Genomic DNA, 25,991 nt, shown 5'->3' with positions numbered 1-25,991 from the left:
TAGCATCCTTCGTTATTCATTGAAAAATATTGTAAGAAAAATAACAGCGTAGCCGCTCTTGCTGCAAAATGAACATATCTTGAAACAACAAGTGCGAGAAAACCACATAAAACAATTCATATGCTTCTGTAATTCAACATTCATTCAACCCATTGTTCATGAATGAAATAAGATTCACTGAAATAGGCATCGCTTCTATCTTGTTAAAAGACGAAGAGGAATTTGGGGCGGTTGTGTGAAAACTTCGGCTGGTATACAACTATATTTGTAGACTGCGCAATAATTGTTACAAATATTGGTAATACGCGAAAATTTCATTTTGGTTATGCCTCTCTACCGACGTGTGTTGAGCAAAAAGACTAGACAGCCGAGTTGGGCATGTAATGCTTCGTTCGTACGTTTCATTGCTCGGGTCGAGAGCCGTGCATCTCTTAAAGGAGAACAGCTTACAAAGCAATACGTCGGCTTTAACTCGCAACGATTATTTGCGTGTTTGTCTCTATTATACGGTTATCCCTCTGTCTGAAGAAGGGCACTGATCGTTGGCGGAGGTAGACCAAGGCCGTAACACAAACCTCGTCTTCTGCCGCTGACATAGCCATTCACAAAACTCATGCTACGTAAATGATTGACGAAAAGTCAGTAACTCTTTCTTGTTTCTTGTTGTATTCGATTTCAGTAAGGTATGACAACATACCAGCTTTAATCTGTGAAAGCTGGCAGCCAGCGATAAAACTACAAGGGGATACACGTGCCTCTATGTCGATGAACCAAAATGCGTACTCTAGCTTCCACTACCAATCTCAACCCAGTTATTGTCATTCAGCATAACAAGAACAGAAGTATATCCCATTATGAAATGTTCAGATGACGGGCTCAAACTTTTAGCTGGACCGGAAGCGAAAACCGAGTTCCAGAGTTCCTGTCTTACTTTACCCGTTAGGCGAGTTGTGAGCCGAAAGTGGATAGCTCAGATATTAGCGATAGTGACCTCGTATAGGTCTGGTACGCGGCCAGGGAGCTTCACAGCAGCGCACGTTCCATTATGGAACGAAGGCTTTATTACAGAAATAAGTCTTTGTTACTTGGACGAAGAAGAAAAAATGCGTTGAATGTTACAATTATCGTGCAGTAATATCGGACACTGTGGTTCTGCCAGCACAGTTCCACTGTGGTAACATGTGAATCCCCGACTCATCAAAATAAACAATGAGCCAGTCTGATCCTGACGCTCAGTTCTGCTGTAGACACCAATCTAGGAACTACGTTGTGCCGTTCTCAACAGGCCACTCGTCGATACTAGATTCCAGTTGTGTATGACCGAAATTGGTTCAGTTTTTCTAAAGATGAGTTTTAATATTGATAATGATGCGTTTTTCTATATTTGATAAGAAAAATTGAGTTCATATGATAACATATTTCACAAGCACGTATTTTACGTTACGAAGCAACTCGCAGTTAGTAGAGAAACTATGTTTGGACAAAAATCACCACATAAACGTTAATTATTCATTGTGGTACACTAAAGCATCTGCCATCTTCTCATCATAGAGTCAACACTCAACATTACACTAGGACATAGTCATGTAACCCTCTGTGCATCACCTGAAGAAAACCGGTTTGTGGAATGAACAAGTATTTCAACATAGAACTGGGTCCAGTTTCCCCTATTTACATTGAAAAACCAGTTCTTAAATGTCCGTAATGGATATGCTTAATACAGGGTGATCAAAAAGTCAGTATAAATTTGAAAACTGAATAAATCACGGAATAATGTAGATAGAGAGGTACAAATTGACACAGATGCTTGGAATGACATGGGGTTTTATTAGAACCAAAAAAATACAAACGTTCAAAAAATGTCCGACGGATGGCGCCTCATCTGATCAGAATAGTAATAACTAGCATAACAAAGTAAGACAAAGCAAAGATAATGTTCTTTACAGGAAATGCTCAATATGTCCACCATCATTCTTCAACAATTGCTGTAGTCGAGGAATAATGTTGTGGACAGCACTGTAAATCGTATCCGGAGTTATGGTGAGGCTTTGGCGTCGGATGGGTTCTTTCAGCATCCCTAGAGATGTCGGTCGATCACGATACATTTGCTACTTCAGGTAACCCCAAAGCCAATAATCGCACGGACTGAGGTCTGGGGACCTGGGAGGCCAAGCACGACGAAAGTGGAGGCTGAGCACACGATCATCACAAACGACGCGCGCAAGAGATCTTTCACGCGTCTAGCAATACTTCGTTTCTTCTTTTTTGGTTCTAATAAAACCCCATGTCATTCCAAACATGTGTGTCAATTTTTACCTCTCTGTCTACATTATTCTGTGGTTTATTAAGTTTTCAAATTTATACTGATTTTTTGATCACCCGGTATATAGCATGTATTTTGTTTGCAAGTGCTTCCGGTATCTGTAAACTTGTCATCGATTTGAGTCTCGCTCTACACAATCCTCTGAGTAACGGGAACGAATAGCGCGATTTCTCCCTGAAGATGACAGTGCTACAGGAGGTAGCAACGTTGATTACTTCTACGTCAGGAAATGAAACGCAGTGGCTCTGCTTCGTGTGATTTGGTTGGGATAGTGTACTTTTCCCCCGTTGCAAGACATAGATTCTCAGATGCAATCTCTCTGAAAGATCCTTAAGTGTATGTTATTAACGTCGGCAGGTACAGCAATCGATTACGGTACCCATCATCTGAAAAAAAAACTATTTACTACTTTAGTCCGATTCTAACAGACGTAGCATCTCCACATACACAATCTGTACGAATACACGCAAGAGATTTCAGTGAGGAGACCATAAATATCCTGCAGCCGCTACGTGCTACCTGAATAAGCGACGGCAGCATACGATCAGTAGCACAGTATGGAGGCCACAAAGCATTGCGACTGCTAATGTACGCTACAGCGGCTGTACTCACGTGCCAATACAGACTGCAGGCATCTCGTTGTCATCTTCGTCGGATACAATTCCTCGATGCTGAGCCGTTCTAGGGCACTGAGTTTTTCCCCGCCGTTTCGAAAGCGCTATCTTTATCTCGTACTACGTACGTCTGGACTGTGGTCAGACAGCATCCTCCACGTGTCAGAGAAATGGCATTATTGGGAATTCGCAGTAGTGAACATTTCTTTAAGCAGCCGAAGCGTTTCGCAATGTTCTTACTCATGTTATTTCTATTTAGTAGACTGGTCACCTGTAGCGCTAGTCGCCAACACCAAATATATTTTCCCATCATGTCGGATTCCAGCGTTCCAGAGCTAAAAACCCGTATTTGGCAATTTTCGTAAGACTGTTTGCGTACTAAGAAAATGCCATATGTGTATACATTGACCTCCTAAGGGCCCATCGAAAGATCTTTTTCAATTCCTTTTTAATTTGACAGAGTTAAAATTTGGAAACGCGACGTCGATATATATCTTCAATCTATCGGTTTTTTTTTTTTTTTAGTTCGACTCAAACTATATTCTCCTTTAATCTTGTACACCACGAATCCTGCTCTGTCTCTTACATGACAATCATAAAACACCTTCAGGAAGCCCTTGCAATATGTAGAACAAGTATTCTGTTCAAGCGGAGCGGAACGATGTTCCTTCTTATTGTTTTTCTTTTAGTTGTCCAAATCTTTTTTGGAGCAGCTATGCATATCCAGGTGTTCTATGATATGAGAGATGTGACAGATGGCACTCGCATAATGTGTTATAGATTGTATGTCTTCAGTTGACTGAAAATTAATGCTAACAGAAACAGTCACAATTATGTGCGGTGATATCAGGCAATAATAGGTTCCAATTTTACATTCCTAATCCCTCCCTCACGTTTTCAACCCCTCCTCCTCCACATCTTCCACCACTGTGTCACCGTCACTCACTTTCGAAGGTTTTACTTTTTGCTTATTTCTCTTACTCTAACATTGTTGACGACTTATGTAATTGATCTAATATGTAAAAAGAAAAAATAGCACTTACATAACAAAACACCTTTCAAATTCTCCCTAAGCAAGGAAAACGCTGTATTTTATGTTATCAAGTTTTATAATGTAATTCCTTGACAAAAAGGGCTATTTTCTACAAAGGAAGGTTTTTGTTACAAGAACGTAGGGATTCATTTTATGTATTGTACATCGAGAGTGAGCATTCCTTTTTTTGCTGTCACTTCCATCAAATGGTTCAAATGGCTCTGAGCACTGTGGCACTTAACTTCTGAGGTCATCAGTCCCCTAGAACTTAGAGCCACTTAAACCTAACTAACCTAAGGACATCACACACATCCATGCACGAGGCAGGATTCGAACCTGCGACCGTAGTGGTCTCGCGGTTCCAGACTGTAGTGCCTAGAACCGCTCGGCCACCCCGGCCGGCTACTTCCAACAGACTTGGTTGTTCTCAGTACTCGTAGACATGGTTAGTATTTGAAATAGGAGAATATTAGTACTGATGTCTTCTACATGTGTCTGTTGACAATATACTGTTCATTGCGCTTTCCAGAGTGACAACAGCATCTGAGCTAGATGGAGAGAGCATTCGTAACATAAATTATGGTGTTAAACCAGACATAGTACAGTGTCAATTGTCTCTGATGACGTGCTGTGTTTGTGCACTGTATTACTCTTAATGCTTGTTCTAAGATATTTAAGTTGAGGAAATTGCTTCTACATACTTTCAAATTGAAATTAATCTGCTGCCTCATTAAATTTTCAGCATCCCAGTACAATGTAAGTCGATTATGCAGAACAGCAGCAGCAGCGAAACAACTCTTAGTGTGTGTGGTCCTTGCAAAGGGTTCAGGCACGGCAGGTGAAATGACAGAGAAGCATACCCTGCCGAGGTTGACACTGCATCTTAATGGTCGCCGGTCGGCTACTGCGATAGAGCTTAAGATCAAAGCCTATTTCCTACTGGCCTCATGAAAATCGTCAAGGTTGCCATTAAACTACTGCAGTAAGAAAGTAGTTTACTCATTACACTTTTAATGAGCAGAATACTATTCATCAAACAGGCACAGTCGATAAATGGGAAACATTTGGTTATCCTCCTTTCACAACCTCCCGCAGTGGAAAACTGTGCAGTATACGAGACCCGGTCCAGAAGACACATGGTGAATGAAGACTTCTCCGTTCATTTAAAGAAGACCTCATATAACAAGGAGTCACCAAGTGTCTTCTACCTGTATATACACTCCTGGAAATGGAAAAAAGAACACATTGACACCGGTGTGTCAGACCCACCATACTTGCTCCGGACACTTCGAGAGGGCTGTACAAGCAATGATCACACGCACGGCACAGCGGACACACCAGGAACCGCGGTGTTGGCCGTCGAATGGCGCTAGCTGCGCAGCATTTGTGCACCGCCGCCGTCAGTGTCAGCCAGTTTGCCGTGGCATACGGAGCTCCATCGCAGTCTTTAACACTGGTAGCATGCCGCGACAGCGTGGACGTGAACCGTATGTGCAGTTGACGGACTTTGAGCGAGGGCGTATAGTGGGCATGCGGGAGGCCGGGTGGACGTACCGCCGAATTGCTCAACACGTGGGGCGTGAGGTCTCCACAGTACATCGATGTTGTCGCCAGTGGTCGGCGGAAGGTGCACGTGCCCATCGACCTGGGACCGGACCGCAGCGACGCACGGATGCACGCCAAGACCGTAGGATCCTACGCAGTGCCGTAGGGGACCGCACCGCCACTTCCCAGCAAATTAGGGACACTGTTGCTCCCGGGGTATCGGCGAGGACCATTCGCAACCGTCTCCATGAAGCTGGGCTACGGTCCCGCACACCGTTAGGCCGTCTTCCGCTCACGCCCCAACATCGTGCAGCCCGCCTCCAGTGGTGTCGCGACAGGCGTGAATGGAGGGACGAATGGAGACGTGTCGTCTTCAGCGATGAGAGTCGCTTCTGCCTTGGTGCCAATGATGGTCGTATGCGTGTTTGGCGCCGTGCAGGTGAGCGCCACAATCAGGACTGCATACGACCGAGGCACACAGGGTCAACACCCGGCATCATGGTGTGGGGAGTGATCTCCTACACTGGCCGTACACCACTGGTGATCGTCGAGGGGACACTGAATAGTGCACGGTACATCCAAACCGTCATCGAACCCATCGTTCTACCATTCCTAGACCGGCAAGGGACCTTGCTGTTCCAACAGGACAATGCACGTCCGCATGTATCCCGTGCCACCCAACGTGCTCTAGAAGGTGTAAGTCAACTACCCTGGCCAGCAAGATCTCCGGATCTGTCTCCCATTGAGCATGTTTGGGACTGGATTAAGCGTCGTCTCACGCGGTCTGCACGTACAGCACGAACGCTGGTCCAACTGGGGCGCCAGGTGGAAATGGCATGGCAAGCCATTCCACAGGACTACATCCAGCATCTCTACGATCGTCTCCATGGGAGAATAGCAGCCTGCATTGCTGCGAAAGGTGGATATACACTGTACTAGTGCCGACATTGTGCATGCTCTGTTGCCTGTGTCTATGTGCCTGTGGTTCTGTCAGTGTGATCATGTGATGTATCTGACCCCAGGAATGTGTCAATAAAGTTTCCCCTTCCTGGGACAATGAATTCACGGTGTTCTTATTTCAATTTCCAGTAGTGTACTTTACATACATTAAACATATATTTATGAGTGGCCTGGTGTTGGCGATTACTGAAGGGAAATTGCTAGTTTACTTTCTAATTCAGAGGTAGTCAAACATTTTTTACCTACCACCCACTTTTCTACCTTTGGTAACAGTTAATCGTTCTAACCGTCCAACGGTTCCACTTGTATGGTGACTTACAAAATAAGATAGACGCTAAAATTTATAAAGTATGTAAAACAGAGTTACATCAAGTTAAAGGACATACTTCTTTAACGTATACTTTACGTCAAAATTTTATGAAAACCGAATGAAAATATTTTTAAAATCTTTGCTTTATTATGATTCCAATCTTGGATCACAATGTTAATTTGTGACCGTGTTATTTATTTTGGTTGGTAATGTCTATCTTCAGACGAAGAAAATTTATGTATGTAGAGGTAGTGCAATTAACAAAACACACCTAACTGTACGAATGTAAAGCAGAAAATAACTATAAACAACTATATTACATGCCATAACTAAGTAAAAACGTGTTACGTTACACATATCACGCTATTAAATGTAATGGTATATTCAAAAGCATTAGCCATTTGGGCTTCGTCAAACAAATAAGATTGTGTAAAGAGCACCACTGAAGCGCACATACCTCACATGAAGAGAAAATAAGTTACACGGACGTGCAGCGGCAAGAAACCTTGCCTCCATCCGATCCGGATGATGATGCTCTTACTTGCGATCTTGTAAAGTCATCAGATGATCAAAACCAACTGTAAAGTGCGAACTTCCAGCACGCTCGAGTAGCTGTGGGTCAGCAACTTGTGTTAATCAGTAGAACGAAACACCAGTCCAAATTTGCTAATTTTAGTTTTTCTTTTTGTTCCCTCGATGACTAGTTTTGAGCCGAGACCCATTTTGAAATCATCGTAACATAGTCGAAAATGGCATTTCCGAAGATGTCAAAGACATGTAAAAACGTGCAACGAACAGTTACAGCTCAAACAGATCCTACTAATTCTAAAATGATTTTGACCACATATCTCCATGGTGCGAAGAGTGGCAATTGACTCTACATAACGAAAAATGAGTGCCGAAAGGTATCCACTAAATCTAAAATCTGGCATTCAACTACTCGTAAATACTTCCGTATTACAATTACGAATATTCTGCAAACAGTCTAACAGTTCAGATTGTTCGCTAAATCTACTAAAGAGATCAGGAACAGCAGGGCCTTTTAAAACTTCCTTGGGGAACTCCAGATATTACATATGTTTTAGTCGTTGACTTTCCGTCAATTACCACGAAATGTGACCTTCCTGACAGGAAATCACGAATCCAGTAGTACAGCTGACACGATACTCAGTAGGCATGCTATTTGATAAGAACTCGCTTGTGACGAACGATGTTAAAAGCCCTCTGAATATCTAAAAATAGGGAATCAGTTTGACATCCCCGGTCTTAATGATAGGAAGATATTTTAGAGAATGTTCGTTTGGAGCACAGCATTGTATAGCAGTGAATGACGGAAGGTGGGAAAAGGAGTACAGTACCTTTGAGATAAGGTACTACAGTAGACTGTCGAAAATAAGGTGGACTGTTAAGGAATATGGAGGCTCTTCAAGGAATCGGTGAAGAAAGGCACATGTTTTTGGCAAGGAGAAATGACATGACGTAGGACACATGTGAAGGCATCTGCGATTAACCTCTGTGGTACTAATGTGAACCGCACAGGGTAAAAAGTGTAGGAGAAGACAGAGATTGAAATACATTCAGCAAATAATTGAGATTTGTGAAAGCGCTAGTCTGAAATGAAGTGAATGAATTGACTGGAGCAGGAGACGAATTTGTGACGGGCCGCACCAAACCAGTCACCTTCTGAGTACTTGACATTGAGGTGAAGGTATTATTTAAGCAGGATGTGCAGATGCAGTCTCATAAAATTCCGGTCCACAGAACAGTAATTGGGACCGCCCTGTCTTCCGAAAATCTGTTACAGTTTACAGACTCGATAATGTCTCATGCAAAGGCTAAATACACTGCCTGACAAAAAGAAACTGAAGCAAGCAGGAGAGCAGGAGAAACGGGAATCAAACTTACGTTTTTGAGAGTGTACCTGATATTATTTCATTGATTACAATTTATAGCCAAAATTACAAATATCTTGGCATATGAGCCCAATATTACCAGCATGACATCGCACCCTTTGTGGTCTGGATGCAAGCACTAGTTCGGTAGATAGTCATAAATTCGTTGAATCCTGTCCTGAGGCAAGCCACTCCACAACTGCGGTAACTGGTGCTTCATATTCTGGATACTGGTACTTGGACGGAGTTGACGTCCGAGGAGGTTCCACGCATGCTCTATAGGGGACAGATATGTTGATCGCGCTGGCCACGGGAGTACCTAAGACAATTCACAGACAAGCAATTCATGTGTGGACAACCACTGAAAAATTACTGCCCGACACTATCAAATGAGAGGTAATCCATGACGACGCAGGATGTCCACGAAGTACCATTGTGCCCTCACAGTTCCCTCAGTCATTGCAGCCATGACATTTATAAATCTCCATCACAACTAATCAGCATCAAAAGAACAGGTACTTCTACTCATGAGGTGGCGTGTTTTCATATCCAACATCCAATGTCATGAACATGGATCCCTGTATACTCTTTTGAAGTTCAGCCGTTCTGTTGGGGCTGTACTACTTAAATTATCTTACTGATACGACATCACATTATACGTAGACAATATATGAACTTCTATACCATGATGATGGCTATGAAACTAAACTGGTAGTAGGTCAAGAGGTACATTACTGGCATTCGAATTCAACCGATGGCGGTACTCTCATCAGGCACTTTTCCGACAGTCTTCTTAAATTATACATGTACTATAGTTATATGCAAACGACTTGCTACGTAAAAATATCCGAATTTCTTTTTGTCGAGAATTTTTATCAAGCCCATTTACAGACGTTAAAAAGGTATTGGCGTTCATATGGAGTCCTCGTAATCAAGCTAGAAGGCACGATGAAATCAACGACAGGGCCTGTTCTGGGTCTCAACGGGCTGTATAATTGGCTACATAAAGCATCAAAAACGACTACTTATGCTCCTGGAAAATCGAGAATCTTCTATAAGTTGGAGTGAAAAATTTACAGCACCTTTTATACGGCAGTTTTTTTTTTTTTGTGAAAACCAAGAAAATTGAAGCTTTTGTACAAAATCGACAATGCCGGGCAAACTATGGAGCATTAGTTACATACAAACGTCATATGTCTAAGTGATGGCTATTTTGCACAGAAGCTTTGCCGCGACTGAAAGAATCACACCTGCTGTTCAAATGGTTCAAATGGCTCTGAGCTCTATGGGACTTAACATCTGTGGTCATCAGTCCCCTAGAACTTAGAACTACTTAAACCCAACTAACTTAAGGACATCACACACATCCATGCCCGAGGCAGGATTCGAACCTGCGACCGTAGCGGCAACGCGGTTCCAGACTGAAGCGCCTAGAACCGCACGGCCACACCGGCCGGCCTCACACCTGCTGTTCAACGCAAGCACGTGCAGAACTGAGTTGTCTCCAGGCGTCTTATCGGTGCCTAACAATGGCGGTTATGTGGAATTGTGAGAAAATAAATTGACGTTTCTGTTTCAGCACAGTTCGAGAAATTTCTGCATTTCATTTTAGTGTAGGGCACAGCAAGGAAGCGTCTGCGAAGAAGAAAGCAGCGTAATTTCCACTGAACGGCGTAACAATTAAACAAAGGTTAAGTTATGCAGTGGTTGTTGTAGACATAGTACTTCTCATTGAGGGTGGCCACGTTATACTAGATCTTCCTAAACCTGCGAATCATGCACTGTTGCACTAAGAAACGTATAAATAATAACTCTGTTCTCCAGTTTCCAGTGGGAGCATAGGAAGGGGGCGGGGGGCACAAAAGCCTACTCTTCCCCATCCTCTTTTCGGACGTCCATGTCTCCAAACACTGCGATTATGTTTGGTAACAGACAATTTGATTGCTATGCATATTGTATGCTGTCTACTATGTGAATTGATAATAGTTTTACAAAAACTAAGGTGAAAAGCATCAACACCAGTGGTGCGTAAGCGGAGATCTCAGTACCGCGTCATTGTAACCCTATGGAGTAGTCGATGTCCTTACATGGCCCCAAAAGTGACGGAGTAGGGAGCGAGTTTCTGCAGGAAAAGATTCGGCTCCTATGTCCCAGCATCTACTACGGCAGCGACGGCAATAGTGCCCCCGCCGACTCGGTATCGCAGAGTGGCGACTCTTCCCATCAACTTAGCATATCTCTAATTTAAGGTTTAGATATACAGCCGTGACACCAGAGTAACATACATTACTAGCCACATTTCATGAGGCCACACTCAAACTGTTTCTGGAGTAGGGACTCTACAATTGCACAGTCAGTTAAGCTGGTTGGCACCAGGACAAGTCGAGAATATTTATCCACGCTCACCCCGCCATCCTCTCTTCTCCCGATGACACTAGTTGCCTTTCCTTGGGCGCTTGTTGAGACATTTAAAAACAAACCTAAACAGAAATAAATTTCTGAATCTTATTCTAGCTTATCTGTAAGAAAAAGCAGTTCATTTCCATCTCATGTAGTTCCTGAGATCTTTAAAAGCTTTCAGTAAAATCATAAAGAATTAGACCTCTTACGACGCTTGTTCAAAAAATTCCGGAACATTGTTCATTTCACGCCAATAGTGTGTTGGAGCGAAATGCGGTTGGAATCCCTGCAGGCGCCTAAGTTTAATGTGTAATTGTCGGGAGTTTCATTGGTGTATGTCAGGTTCAAAATGGTTCTAAGCACTATGGGACTTAACATCTGAGGTCATCAGTACCCTAGAACTTAAACCTAACTGACCTAAGGACATCACACACATCCATGCCCGAGGTAGGATTCGAACCTGCGACCGTAGCAGCCGCGCAGTTCCGGACTGAAGCGCCTAGAACCGCTCGACCACAGCGGTCGGCTTGTGTATGTCTGTTAGATATTGTTCAGTGCTGTGTTGAGTACGACGTTGTGCCGCACTGTTTGCGAATTTTGAGATGGCAGAGTTAGAGGAACAACGCGTCTGTGTTAATTTTTGCATGAAACTCAAGAAGACCTTCACAGAAACACACCAAACGAAGCAGGAAGCCTACAGTGATGAGTGATTAAGCCGTACTTGCTGTTACGAATCGTTCACCCGCGTTAAAAGTGGCCAACCGGAAAGAAGACCTTTGTTCAGGACGCCCTTCGACATGCACCGAACACACTGATGTCAGGAACGGCAACGAAACTGTGCGTCCCAATCGAAGACTGACTGTCCGAGACATTGAAGAAGAACGTAACATTTCAGTTGTATCATGTCATGAAATTCTGACCCAGCATCCTGAAATACACGTGTTGCCGCCAAGATCGTCCCACGGCTCGCAGGTCAACACTAGAAAGACCTTCGCCTCGCAATCTGTGAAGAACTTTTGCATCGCGCAAAAGAGAACGAGATGTTCCTTAACAGAAACCTGACTGGTGATGAGACTTCGGTGTACGCTTATTCTATTGAAACTAAGGTTCAGTTTCACAATCCGTCTGAAAAGGTTTCCCGAGACCAAAAAACGCTCATCAGGTCAGGTCAGGTATCAGAGCCACGTTGACTTTGAAGGATTAGTTCATCATATATTCGTGCCACAGGGACAAACTGTTAATCAGTGGTACAATCGCGACGTGTTGCGACGCCTGCGTGGAAATGTGAGAAGAAAACGGCCTGAATGTGGCGAGACAATTCATGGCTCTTGCATCACGCACCCGCACATTCATCCCTGTTGGTGAGTGACCATTGCACAAAAAACGAAATCACTGTGCTGCCTCATCCTCTATTCTCCAGACCTGCCCCCTGCGAACTCTGTTTTTATTTCTAAAGTTGAAAAAACCAATGAAAGGACAAAGATTTGCAACGATGGACGAGATAAAAGAAATTTCGCAGACGGCGCTTCGCGCGATTCAGCAACAGGAGTACCAGGACTGCTTCCGGAGCGAATGTTTAGCCTGGATGGAATGAGATTGTTTTGGAAATTGAAGCTTAGCCGCAAATTCATTTTTAGCCGTAAAAATCATTTTTAGAGGGATCACTACAGCCGATTGTTAATCTAGGGCTTATCAGCGAAGTGGAAAGGAGGACAGCTGCCCGCACACTCAAGCCAGGAAAAAATTATGATCTTCATAAACCGAAATCGCACCATCCGCCACCCCACAGTTCAGTAACAGTCTAAAGTATCTCACGCTGTCAGAACACGTAATGAATGAGGTCTGATAGCAAGCGTGTCCAGAGTAGAATTGTCATCCGTCCAGATATATGGGACCGTCACCGTTATGGATCTTTTTGTCCCGCCATTCCGACAACAAGCAATTTTTTCCCGATTTTGCAAAATATTGTTGCGAGCTTGCTCAAGTACTGAAGTAAAGCCATCAGTTAGCGCAATACGTAAATACAGCCTCAATTTTATTTAAGTCAACAAGTTTATGTTGACAAGGCCGTCTCACGTTGCATGCTGCGTATCCTGTACTGACGATGCAGTCATCTTCTAGATACAGCGCCATTCTTCGACCAAATACCAGACTTCTTCAGCTGTACGGGACTAGACTATTTAAGGGGCGAGACGTGGAAGACTCGGGCAGTTATGTTAAGTCGATTCCTTCTAAACGTAATACGAACAACGTGTACAAGTTAGTAAGGTTTGAAGTGTTTCCTGCTGGTATATAAGGCGTGATATGTACAGTGACGTGTAATGCGGTGACTAAGTGCTATTGTCAACTGTTTATCACTAAGAAATTATCATAGCTTACGAAAATGTCTGATTGAAAGAGAAAGTGTCACTTTTCGAATGATACGCAAAACAGTGGTCTTTTGTCAAGAGATGACGTACGGATCAGGAAGTGTCGTGTGTGATTTATAGTAGTTTCATCCAAGTAACTCACGGAGGTAAGGCAGATGTGAGGCATCACATTTCTGCGAAGAATACTAAAAATAGATTCACTGTAGCATCTACATGAAAGGCTATTTACACAATCATGAGTAAAGAAGATCCCCAGGAAGCACTGCTCCTTGCTGCAGCAGAACTAGCAACTTATAAATTTATCAAGCATCATCAGTCCTTCAGCTCTCTCGACTGTACCGTAAAACTGAATGCCGCAATGTATTCTGACTCCGAAGTAGTTTACTGAAGCAGACGGAATCCAACAGAAGCTGATGAAGTTTGATTCACTGAATAACGAAACATCGGAGACAACTGCAAAGTTTTCCCTACACGCTTTAAGATAACTGCAGTTTCCATTAGATGAACAGTTAAACGCTTTTCGTGGAGACAATACCAACTTCGGAGGGCTTCACAAAAATTAAAGAAGAACTAGGAAAAAATGTTGAAGAATTGGATACTCTGCCCACATTCTCCACAATAGTACACTCCTGGAAATTGAAATAAGAACACCGTGAATTCATTGTCCCAGGAAGGGGAAACTTTATTGACACATTCATGGGGTCAGATACATCACATGATCACACTGACAGAACCACAGGCACATAGACACAGGCAACAGAGCATGCACAATGTCGGCACTAGTACAGTGTATATCCACCTTTCGCAGCAATGCAGGCTGCTATTCTCCCATGGAGACGATCGTAGAGATGCTGGATGTAGTCCTGTGGAACGGCTTGCCATGCCATTTCCACCTGGCGCCTCAGTTGAACCAGCGTTCGTGCTGGACGTGCAGACCGCGTGAGACGACGCTTAATCCAGTCCCAAACATGCTCAATGGGGGACAGATCCGGAGATCTTGCTGGCCAGGGTAGTTGACTTACACCTTCTAGAGCACGTTGGGTGGAACGGGATACATGCGGACGTGCATTGTCCTGTTGGAACAGCAAGGTCCCTTGCCGGTCTAGGAATGGTAGAACGATGGGTTCGATGACGGTTTGGATGTACCGTGCACTATTCAGTGTCCCCTCGACGATCACCAGTGGTGTACGGCCAGTGTAGGAGATCGCTCCCCACACCATGATGCCGGGTGTTGGCCCTGTGTGTCTCGGTCGTATGCAGTCGTGATTGTGGCGCTCACCTGCACGGCGCCAAACACGCATACGACCATCATTGGCACCAAGGCAGAAGCGACTCTCATCGCTGAAGACGACACGTCTCCATTCGTCCCTCCATTCACGCCTGTCGCGACACCACTGGAGGCGGGCTGCACGATGTTGGGGCGTGAGCGGAAGACGGCCTAACGGTGTGCGGGACCGTAGCCCAGCTTCATGGAGACGGTTGCGAATGGTCCTCGCCGATACCCCAGGAGCAACAGTGTCCCTAATTTGCTGGGAAGTGGCGGTGCGGTCCCCTACGGCACTGCGTAGGATCCTATGGTCTTGGCGTGCATCCGTGCGTCGCTGCGGTCCGGTCCCAGGTCGACGGGCACGTGCACCTTCCGCCGACCACTGGCGACAACATCGATGTACTGTGGAGATCTCACGCCCACGTGTTGAGCAATTCGGCGGTACGTCCACCCGGCCTCCCGCATGCCCACTATACGCCCTCGCTCAAAGTCCGTCAACTGCACATACGGTTCACGTCCACGCTGTCGCGGCATGCTACCAGTGTTAAAGACTGCGATGGAGCTCCGTATGCCACGGCAAACTGGCTGACACTGACGGCGGCGGTGCACAAATGCTGCGCAGCTAGCGCCATTCGACGGCCAACACCGCGGTTCCTGATGTGTCCGCTGTGCCGTGCGTGTGATCATTGCTTGTACAGCCCTCTCGCAGTGTCCGGAGCAAGAATGGTGGGTCTGACACACCGGTGTCAATGTGTTCTTTTTTCCATTTCCAGGAGTTTATTTCACCTGTTTCAATATACGCTTGTATCATCTTTGTAGTAGTCGGTGTTATGAATCCCGACATCGTCTACAGGTGGAGAATTAAAACTGAATACAGACAGAGCATAATTTATAATCTTTTCTCGGTCTTGAGTGTCTGGAATGTTGACGTTGTATCAAATAGCTACCAAATCACATGAACATGTCTTTAAAAATACATCCAAACTGCAGTAAACTGTTTCAATCATCACAACTCTCAGCTCTTCCACCACTATAAGAAACCCCCATACTGAATTGGTTTTTCTCCAGTACAGGTGACAAAACTTAACACAGCTCTTCGATACATCTACGGAAGCGACTTCTGTCAATGACCCATACATGCAGCATGTTAGGTAAAATCCCAAGCAGTTATTCTGTGAGCTGACATATTTCCAATACACAGCACCGTTGGGCTATTTTGTGTGTTGGATCCCCAAGCAGGGACCTGCTACACCCCTCTCCCTCACTCCACTGACACCTGAGGTGTCTTCATCGTCGTCATCTGCGATGCTTGCAGCTCGCAGATGAGTGCCGAGATGGATCCGCCAATGTTATGCATGACTTTGGAAATATTTTATCTGATGGATCCGTGGGTCCACTCGGGTGAACTCTAGGGTAACAGTTGGGGTAGGTACATCTGTTCAATGATTCACAGATAATGTTTACTATTGGCCCATTCCACATATGATCCGCGGCATTGCCAGAGAAGTGGCTCCGTCAGTGTTACGTGTTCGGAAATGTGTAGCGACGAAGATCCATCTGCGTATACCCCGGGGTAAAGATTGGTATGTATCCATCTGCACGATAATTTGCGGATAATGTTTAGTCTGAATCCACCCCAGGAATGATTCAAGGTACTGAACGAAAGTTATATGCCTTTACATTTGCTCTGATGACTCAAGAACCACCACCGACAGCCTCAAGGATGTCTACACAACAGTAATATGTGCATGTAGTTCTATATTCATCGAATGTGGGATGTTATCAGGTAATCTAATTATTTCTTTGAGCTGTGTAAGTTTTTTTAATCTTCTAAACTTTTCGTTTTTATTATGCCCGCTCATGTCATTCTTTTACCACTTTTATACCCAGTATATAATGTACGAGAGTCATTCCAAAACAAATGCACACAATTTTCTTTAAAATCCATCTTTTAGTCCACATGTTTGAAAGTTTTACAATGTGTAGATACACATGCTGTGACAGCACCACTCACGGGAACAGGTTGAACTAAGTTTGAAAACAAGCGGGAAGGATGTATCTACACACTGTAAAACTTTCACACCTGCAGAATGAAAACTTTATTTTTCCAAAAATAGTGTGAATTTCTTTTGGAGTGACCCTCGTATGTATTTTCTTACTTACTGTAATATAACATGACATTCGAACATCCATCAGGCAAATTAATATAATGGTAAAATAAAAACAATAAACAAGTTGAAATTGTTGTATTAGAGAAACAGGAAATGCATAACAGTTATTTTGAAAATAAATGTATCTTAATAAGGAACATCAATTAGGCACAATTTAAGAAACACAATTTACAAAAACATAGAATCATAAGTGGACTTACATAATATAGAAATAGTTTTCGCTGAGAAAAGGGATTCATTATGAATTTTCTTCACAGCAGGTTCTTTTTTTATTTTTTATTTTTTTATTTTTTTGTACGTTGCAATGCACTAAATTTCGTAATATTAAAACAGTGTAGGTCTGAAGAACGGTGTAATGTAACGTAAGACACTGTATAAACACAGACACCGTAAGAATCAGTGATATTAAAAATTACATTCAATGTATTTTATAAACGTAAAGTTTCACAACTCATAATATGCTGCTCTTTTTGGATGACCCATGCACACCTGACAGTTGCAACGCTGAAGTGTCCCTGTTCTTGAAGCAGCCCTACAGTGAAACTGACACATCTGTCCTGAACTGGACAAACTGCGACACAAAGACGTGGTTTTTCTTGCACGTTGAGCCACTTATCATTCATTTTTCATGACAAAAATTAAAAACTGCCTGTATTTTCTTGTGTCACTTTTGTTGTAGTGATGCGGTATCGAAACATGAATCTTTGTAAGATTGTCTGAATACTTTGCTTTGGACACCTTTCATAAATTGTGCTACTCACACTTCTGACTTCAATAAGATCGACGAACACAATGAGACACTTGACTGCAGTCCACTCTCCACAACAGCTTAAGCAACTACCTGCTCATAGAGAGAAATTAGGCGACACAACGTAATTATTCTGAAATGGTTAAGTCCATATTGTGAATTCAAACGAAATAGGGGAAGAAGGTAGATATTTCTCATTTTCTAAGAAGGGAAATGGGATGCACAATACTGAGAAGTGTAACGTGGAAGGAAGAGTTCGCAACAGAAAATTATTTTACTTCTTGCAAGAGTGAAAATCTAACGGATATTACTCACTAAAATGTTATCTGTCAGAGAGAAATTCCCATATTTGCTTAAATAACAAATGGCAATTAATATTATTTTTCGTAAGAATAATTTACATGCATTTAAGGAAAACCGTATGTACTATCATAAAAATCGTAGTCGTAGTAATGAGTGTGTCAGTGATGTTTGTTGCTGGGTTCTGCGGCTTGTGCCATTCAACCTGCATAGTTGCTAGGTGCGATGTTACATTTGCTTACAGTGTGCTTGACTGTTCCTTGAGTGCATTACGTCGTGAGTGGACGATGGGACTTACCAACGCAGAAAAAGCTGACATGCTCAGGGTTCATAGGGGCTGTAGGAAGAGTGCAGTTGATTCTCGTACTGTGTATGCCGCGAGATATCCCAACAGATTTCAACCATCTAGTGAATTATATATCAACCTCTTCAACCACTTACGTTAACGTGATAATGTAACACCTCGACAAAGTAATAGAAGAAAACAAATAACGACGGAAGAGGGGGAAATTAATGTTCTTACTGCTGTTGCAGTTGATCTGCACGTTAGCTCCCGCGCGGTCGCACGGTACGAGTCAGGCAAGTGTCTCACTCATTTTCCATCGACTTATGTTCCATCCCTATCACGCCGCCGGCCAGAGTGGCCGAGCGGTTCTAGGCATTACAGTCTGGAACCGCGCGCCCGCTACGGTCGCAGGTTCGAACCCTGCCTCGGGCATGGATGTGAGTGATGTCCTTAGGTTAGTTAGGTTTAAGTAATTCTCGGGGACTGATGACCTAAGAAGTTGTCCCATAGTGCTCAGAGCGATTTGAACCTATCACGCCTCTCTCCATCGAGTGCTGCTTAGAAACTATTATGTGGTAAATGCTGTACATCCCCATCAAACTAGAACACTCCAGACGTATCACGTGTCTTGTTTAGTGATGAAGGAGATTTACTAATCATGGCCAAGTAAACCGCCGAAACATGCACTATTGGTCTGTTGACATTCCGCCTTGGCTTCTTCAGGTGTAACGTCAGAGTCCATAGAGTGTAAGCGTGTGGTATGGGATAGTGAACTATCAAGTCTTGGGCTCCTGTTTCATAGACGGAACACCGTGCGTGCACAAATATTGCAGCCTCTTAACATACCGACTTCCAAGGCTGATAGAAAACGTTCCTATGCAGGCGAGGAGGAACCTGCGCTGTCAACGTGATGGCAGCCCAGCCAATACTGCACTAAGTACTACAGCATGTCTTTACGAATGGGAAGAAGAAGACCTGTTCCTTGTGCGGCCCTTTCCCTGATTTGACACCTGTAGACATTTTTGTGGGTCAAGCTGAAGGACGCTTTCTACAAGGACATATTAACTACACGCGATGATACGCAACGTCGTATTACTGCAGCCTGCTCGGACATCTCCGTAGAAATGCTAGCACGTGTGCAGCAGTCTTCCCATGCCGGACTAGTAGTCTTTATTGCCGCTGCCGGTGGTTAATTTGAACACAGACTGTGATGGCCGATTGTCTCGTTAGCAGGGTGTATATTTGTGTTGTTCTTTAGTGTGTGCTATCACTGTTCTTATTATACCTCGAACTTTAAGGTTCTAAAAATCTTAAATTAGGTGCCTAAAATAGGTTCTATCACTTACAAAAATGGGTTATAAAAATCATAAAATATGTGACCAAAATCTGACATCTTACTGTCTAGAAAGATAAACATATAGACAAAAATCCACATTATATTATTTTCCATGTCCATAGTCACTCTAAATAACTACCACTTTCTCCTGTTTTTCCGTTGAGAAACAGCATCTCTTGTCTGTTAGTAGCACCTTATATGCCCAGAATGAGCGTTCCACGTCAACAGATGTCACTGGAGCGTATTTAAATGACAGTATTAGGCACAATTAGACCGCACATTCATGTTCTGTTGATTTACCTGATAAGATGTCAGCCACTGTGCAGAGGGTGGTCAGTCCTGAGATATTTTTGTAGGTTTTTTTTTTTTTGGTCATCAGTCTACTGACTGGTTTGATGCGGCCCGCCACGAATTCCTTTCCTGTGCCAACCTCTTCATCTCAGAGTAGCAATCGCAACCTACGTCCTCAATTATTTGCTTGACGTATTCCAATCTCTGTCTTCCTCTACAGTTTTTGCCCTCTACAGCTCCCTCTAGTACCATGGAGGTCATTCCCTCATGTCTTAGCAGATGTCCTATCGTCCTGTACCTTCTCCTTATCAGTGTTTTCCACATATTCCTTTCCTCTCCGATTCTGCGTAGAACCTCCTCATTCCTTACCTTATCAGTCCACCTAATTTTCAACATTCGTCTATAGCACCACATCTCAAATGCTTCGATTCTCTTCTGTTCCGGTTTTCCCACAGTCCATGTTTCACTACCATACAATGCTGAGCTCCAGACGTACATCCTCAGAAATTTCTTCCTCAAATTAAGGCCGGTATTTGATATTAGTAGACTTCTCTTGGCCAGAAATGCCTGTCTTTAGTTTCTCAATAACTTTCATACCAAATTGATTTTTTTCTGCCGCGCGGGATTAGCCGAGCGGTCTTGGGCGCTGCACTCATGGACTTTGCGGCTGGTCCCGGCGGAGGTTCGAGTCCTCCCTCGGGCATGGGTGTGTATGTTTGTCCTTAGGATAATTTAGGTTCAGCAGTGTGTAAGCTTAGGGACTGATGACCTTAGCAATTAAGTCCCATAAAATTTCACACACATTTGAACATTTGATTTCTTCTGTCACCTCTTTTATCAATATCATTAGCTTGTAGACTGGTTTCCCTGAACACTCTAGAGCTTTAACAGTAGGGACTAAAAATGCATAATGAGATTTTATGTATGCAATGTCGATGGAAATTGTTGGGCCCTTTAGAAGATCTTTAGTTGAATTAATGCTCACTGCTTCCTCCCGCAATTGAAGTACAATGTTCCTAATGTCTTCCAAATCCTTCCTGTAATATTCCACGGCCTCTAGCCACGTTCCCCAGCGAGTAAGTATTGGTTGTGGTGGAAGTGGTACGCTAGGAAGTTCCTCTCGAAATAACTCGATTCATGTAGTTGCTTTGATAAAAACCTTTTTGATGGTTGAAACTAGCTGATACACATGTGGAAATTCGAGACGTATCGTGTCAGCTACACGATTCATGGCATGGGCAAGAGATGTGGTATGGAGCGAGGCTGGGTAAAATACTTTCAACAATTTAACAGCGGCAATCATGTATGCAGCTGCGTCAGTGTAGACTGCAAGTACTTTATTTTCATCTAGACTGATGGGGCAAGTATTTTCAGGGATTTATTAGCAAACTGAGCAATTGTGGAAACAATTAGTCTCTAACTCCTAGCTGAAGATTAGATGAGGTACAAAGCGAGTGTCAGGATCTAACTCTCCAGCAAGCAAATCAGCCACATATCGACCTTGCCTGTCAGTTCTCTCATAGACAGAGATCCACATGTATGATTCACCTACATCGTCCCTAATCCTGCTCAATGTATTTTCGTATAAAGTATCCAAATAGTTCTTTCTCAGTGTGGATTCTGATGAAGTGGCTGGTTCAAATGGCTCTGAGCACTATGGGACTTAACATCTGAGGTCATCAGTCCCATAGAACTTAGAACTACTTAAACCTAACTAACCTAAGGACATTACACACATCCATACCCGAGGCGGGATTCGAACCTGCGACCGTAGCGGTCGCGCGGTTCCAGACTGTAGCGCCTAGAACCGCTCGGCCACCACGGCCGGCTCTGATGGAATGCTGCGGTGACAGTATTTCTCTAGAAAACTTTTGAACTGACTGTTTTCAACTGCATTGAATGGCATGTTTGCTGCAACAATGGCTAGACACAGGTCAGGATGAAATTCGTTTTTGTTTGTGGCATTTGGTTTAGTTACAAACTTTTGTTTCAAGTCTGACTTATTAAATTTGCCTGCGACATGCTGACTTAAATGCGACCTCTGTACACAACCTACATAAAAACAAAAAGAAATGAGAAATACTTTGTGGAAGAACTTACGTACGAGATCTACTTAGCAAAATTAACCTATATCAAGTGTTTAGAAACATTATTTTTAAATTCGCATGCGTCTGGTCCAAGTTAACCCGGGAAAATCAGTGGCATCACTGTTCTCTGAGTGGGCGTAGCAGATAAAAGGTTAACACTTTAGTTACGTCTTTGTAGCACACAGTGCAGTGAATAACTCTTCCTTCTGCAGAGAAATCATAAAATTCTTGTAACACTGGCGAATCAGAGGATATTCAGAGTTGGCTACCTTCGGCATGCTTGACTTTCCACAAATATACTGCCACTGTGAAATATTTCACCACATCTAAGCAGCTTGCTGCCACTGAATAGAGACAGTGCATGTGTTTTAAATAGGCTGTTCCGACAGGAGGGGAAGGCGCCGGAGTCAGATCACAAGGCTCGTCAGTGGCCTGCCGGCCCATTTGGCGGTTCACAGCGAGCGACAACGCTCTGCGCAGCTGGGCGGGCTGGAACAGCCTGGCTTATGCTGTTGTCGTCTGACGCACTATTGGCGTTCAAGCATGCAAACAAACCAGTTATCATTCCATTACTGTTTTCTTAAATAGCTGGGCCGGCCGGTGTGACCGAGCGGTTCTAGGCGCTACAGTCTGGAACCGCACGACCGCTACGGCCGCAGGTTCGAATCCTGCACCGGGCATGGATGTGTGTGATGTCCTTAGTTTAGTTAGGTTTAAGTAGTTCTAAGTTCTATGGGACTGATGACCTCAGAAGTTATGTCCCATAGTGCTCTGAGCCATTTGAACCAATCTTAAGTAGCTGGGAAGACCAGAAGAGTAGTTTTAGTCATACAAAATTTTTAAACATCCTGTCAGATTAAAACTGTGTGCCGGACCGAGACTCGAACGCGGGACCTTTGCCTTTCGCGGATAAGTGCTCTGCCAACTGAGATACCCAAGCACGACTCACGCCCCGTCCTCACAGCTTCAATTCAGCCAGTACCTCGTCTGGTACCTTCCAAACTTTACAGAGGCTTCTGTCGTGTTTGGGTAGCTCAGTTGGCAGAGCACTTGCCCGCGAAAGGCAAAGGTCCCGAGTTCGAGTCTCGGTCCGGCACACAGTTTTAATCTGCCAGGAAGTTTCATATCAGCGAACACTCCGCTGTAGAGTGAAAATTTCATTCTAGAAACAACCCCCAGGCTGTGGCTAAGCCATGTCTCCGCAATATACTTTCTTTCAGGAGTGCTAGTTCTGCAAGGTTCGCAGGAGAGCTTCTGTAAAGTTTGGAAGGTAGGAGACGAGGTACTGGCGGACTTGAAGCTGTGAGGACGGGGCGTGAGTCGTGTTTGGGTAGCTCAGTTGGTAGAGCACTTGCCCGAGAAAGGCAAAGGTCCCGAGTTCGAGTCTCGGTCCGGCACACAGTTTTAATCTGCCAGGAAATTTCATATCAGCGAACACTCCGCTGTAGAGTGAAAATTTCATTCTAGATACAAAATTTTATTTGTCTGTATTTTTAAAAATGTAATACAGTCAGGTTCTAACATGAAATTAAGTATTTTTACGATTTTAAAAAATAAGGTAAAATCAGGTTCTAACATGAAATTAAGTATTTTAGGTACTATAAAATTACAACTTTCGATGGAGTATTTGAGTAATTCTTAACTGGGAAGACGACGAGAGAAAGTTAGCCATAAAAAATTTTATTTAATTGTATTTTTAAAATTTAGATACAATCAGGTACTAACCTGATATTAGGTATTTTTATGTGCTATAAAACTAGCATTTTCGACAATAAACTGGCGTAATTGGCGTATGTACAATTTTATTGTCTTTACTTAATGAGGGCCGGTCGGGGTGGCAGAGCGGTTCTAGACGCTACAATCTGGAACCGCGCGGACGCTACTGTCGCAGGTTCGAATCGTGCCTCGGGCATGGGAGTGTATGATGTCCTTAGGTTAGTTAGGTTTAGGTAGTTCTAAGTTCTAGGGGACTGATGGCCTCAGAAGCTAAGTCCCATAGTGCTCAGAGCCATTTGAACTATTTTTTTACTTAATGAGGAACAAAATAGGTCTTTACCTTAAATCCGATGTCCAGTTGTTATTAATGTGTCGGTGTGCAATTTTTCAAAATACGGTATCTCGTAAAAGACTCGCATGCGAATACTGCAACAAACACTGATATTATAATTCACCCCACTTTTAGTTTGTCAACTTCAATAGTCATTGTACCATTTAAAATATTGTATGTTTACACAAGAAATGCACTTCCTAAGTATTATCAAAGGCTGATGATTGGCTAACAATAAGAGCCCCTGACCACCACTCATTTTGTGGAAACTGCACATCAATAGCACTTTTCATTTCTGCAATACCTGTGCAGTAAGTTTTAGGTGATTTGATTTACCCTGTGGTGTCTATTGTTTCGGACTTGTCCATGCTCGAAATCTTACAAGAATCGGCGAGATTTCCCTAATAACAAGGCTAATAAACAGGGGCAGTACATCAATAGTGTGTCGTATAATCTGAGAATTTGGGTCTGATTGGAGGCGTGCTAGGGTAGTCCATGCGATTGTGGTGACTGTGGTGTCCAGATGGTGTAGTGTTCAGAACATTTGCTAGTAAGCAGGAGAACCAGGTTCATATCCTGGTCCGCCACAAATTTTCAACTTTCCCCATTTTATAAAACAATGCCCACTGGCCGCTGGCCGTTAATGTCTTTAATTCCCTTGCATCTTTATACTTTTTCTTTTTCGTGTTTTGCTTCAAACTATTTATCGTAGTTTGCAAACAGTTCGCAAAAACTGCTCCTTAAATGTGATCCGTGGATAAATATTCCAATTAGAGTAATGGTTTATAAATGCTACGAACCTAGAAAAGTACTTCTGTTGCATCCATTTCATTTTACTTTAATAAGACTTTTCTTTAACGGCAATTTTTAATGCTTTTATTTATGTTAATATTCGAGCCACAATATACGCAGATATATCGTAAATTCACCTTTATAGTAGCGTGTACATCGATGACCTGTGATAGCGCACATTTTGTAATAGTTGGTAAATTGAGCTCATTGCTTTAATTTTTTTTCGTATTCTATTTCTCGTCAATCTGTCTACCAACTGTAACAAGTCTTGCACTATCATCTCCCTACTTCCCCTAGGTCATTTCACATATTCGTGCCCACCATCTGTTCCAGACGCATCTCTAAGAGCATTACCATTGACAGTTCCAGACTGCATCGGAGTTAGGACTAATCATAATGTCAGTTGACCTGGCATACAGCGCGTTTCCCTGTGACCACGTTTCTCACTGGAACAAGCTACCACAGCCAGCATCAATGAACGACGTTCAGATCACGTTACAATGCGAAGGAGAAAAAGGTCTCCTTCCACAGTTGAAAGTAAAAAGTTATATCAGGCATAATGGCAGCTGCTGTTAGAATACAGCTGTGCGTTTGCCTTGCGTGATGAAAGAAGTACAACGTGTAGGGGAGGAGCGGTACGATTCCCACTCCAGGATAAAGGGACACCAAGTTTGACAGTGCTGCAGGCATACATGTTGTCTGATATACCATTTTTTCACAAGCCTCGGGCTGAGCTCTCGGAAGTATTTTTTTAATTTCCTTATTTTTTATTTCGCGACCCACTTCTTTGGAGCACGTCACACAGTAACAAGGCAGAGGAGCAGAACATTTGCGTTAAACAGTACATTACGAATGAAAACGCTGAACACGTACGTTGAAATATAACAGACAAACATACTATAAAGGCAATTTGTGTCATAACATGAAATTTGCAAAATATAAGTGAAACAAGACCGCAAAAATAACAGTAAGTAAACAAAATTATCAATAACCTTAATTTAAACGCTTAGCGGTTTACGTCCTTTGGTTCAGTGGAACATCAATAAACCATTTTTAGGTGAACTTTGTTGAGAATGTGAACCCTACTGTGGCGCTAGTTCTTAACGCATCGTAGCAGTGGTCAACTGATTTAACATTATTAGTGCAGTGGGGTTGGAATAATCCAAATTCTTTCATGTGCAAATAAAAAACGATTTTTCGCAAATACTGGTTGAAATTAT

The 25,991-nt window shown here is 43.3% G+C and overlaps 1 non-coding gene across 1 annotated transcript; it reads left to right on the top strand.

The window, feature by feature from the left end:
* Window positions 1-23,256: 23,256 nt before the first annotated feature.
* Window positions 23,257-23,331, top strand: Trnas-aga (transfer RNA serine (anticodon AGA)). The gene has a single exon. It is a non-coding gene; the product is annotated as a tRNA-Ser (tRNA).
* The last annotated feature ends 2,660 nt before the right edge of the window (window positions 23,332-25,991 follow it).

The sequence above is a fragment of the Schistocerca nitens genome, chromosome 2 (genome assembly GCF_023898315.1).
Source record: "Schistocerca nitens isolate TAMUIC-IGC-003100 chromosome 2, iqSchNite1.1, whole genome shotgun sequence".
Taxonomy (NCBI): domain Eukaryota; kingdom Metazoa; phylum Arthropoda; class Insecta; order Orthoptera; family Acrididae; genus Schistocerca; species Schistocerca nitens.
This window is presented reverse-complemented; position numbering and strand designations above follow the sequence as displayed.